The sequence below is a fragment of the Austrofundulus limnaeus genome, unplaced genomic scaffold (genome assembly GCF_001266775.1).
Source record: "Austrofundulus limnaeus strain Quisiro unplaced genomic scaffold, Austrofundulus_limnaeus-1.0 Scaffold72, whole genome shotgun sequence".
Lineage (NCBI taxonomy): Eukaryota > Metazoa > Chordata > Actinopteri > Cyprinodontiformes > Rivulidae > Austrofundulus > Austrofundulus limnaeus.
This window is the reverse complement of record NW_013952474.1, coordinates 524,372-525,476: the sequence shown is the minus strand read 5'-3', so window position 1 is coordinate 525,476 and position 1,105 is coordinate 524,372. Positions and strand designations below refer to the sequence as shown.

The 1,105-nt window shown below is 27.1% G+C and overlaps 1 protein-coding gene across 1 annotated transcript in view; it reads right to left on the bottom strand.

Moving 5' to 3' along the window:
• Positions 1-1,105, bottom strand: part of LOC106519126 (alpha-1,6-mannosylglycoprotein 6-beta-N-acetylglucosaminyltransferase A) — a gene marked incomplete at its 5' end in the record, with an annotated part of 22,402 nt that overhangs the window by 3,373 nt on the left and 17,924 nt on the right.

Sequence of the window (1,105 nt, the reverse complement as noted above, 5' to 3'; positions counted from 1 at the left end):
CAATCAACAAAATAACAGCTGGAACTGGTTCTCTTGTATTATCATTTGATGTTTGTTTTTTTMCATTTTGAAGATTTCACAGTGACAGAGACATAATTTTTAATTGCTGTGTACAGAAGGGTCATAGTGTGTTTGTTTAAAAGAAATAAACTCAAAGGAACAATCAAACAAGTTTTTTTCTATTAAAATATTTTTCCTATATTATTTGTTTTCTTTAAAATTTACTTAATTTCTTATTCATAAAATTTTAAATATATTTTTACCCTGTGTGAATTGCCAGTCACTTTGCTGCTGATGCACCTAATTTTCTCCACTGAGACACAATAAAGATGATTTCTATTCTTATTCATTTATACTTTTATTAATATGCCATACCATATACTGTATGTCTGTCTTTGTTAAAGTCTGAGTTTATTTCGCGCCATATATAAATAAAGTAAAAGACAATAAAAAGATAAAAGAAAAACACATATACCTGTTAACAGGAGAAAAAGGAAGAAACAAAAAATGTATGTATAACATATTCATCCATGCATAAATAAATATATATAGTAATATATACTCAGTAAGAATAGGACACTAAGTCATCCAATTCATATTTTATAAAATAAAGCTATATTTAGATATAAATACTTATAGTCTTTGTTAAATAACATTAAAAAAGTATTTCAGCATGAAAGCTCAGATTTTTTATTTGTGATAGTGTTCTGTATCATAACTATATCTCTGCCATTTGTAACAAACCAAACTGTGTGAAAATCGGGTAAACAAATCACGGAGCTTTGATTATTTTAGATGGGGACCTATCCAAGATGGCGGCTGCAGTGAAACATTACGGTATCTAAATATAGCTATGATGTCTATGTAGTAATTTTTCCACCAAAATGCTACGTAAATATGTGACATTTTGACTAGTCAGAATCAATATTCAAGATATCTTGAATGTCATTTTGACTAGTCATAATATTAATTCAAGATATCTTAAATAGAAAAGCCCTCTGGATGAAAATATATTCACGATATCTTAAATTCATTTAGAGATATCTTAAAATGAATTTTGACTAGTCATAATTACAATTCTAGATATCTCTAATTTAGTTTTGAC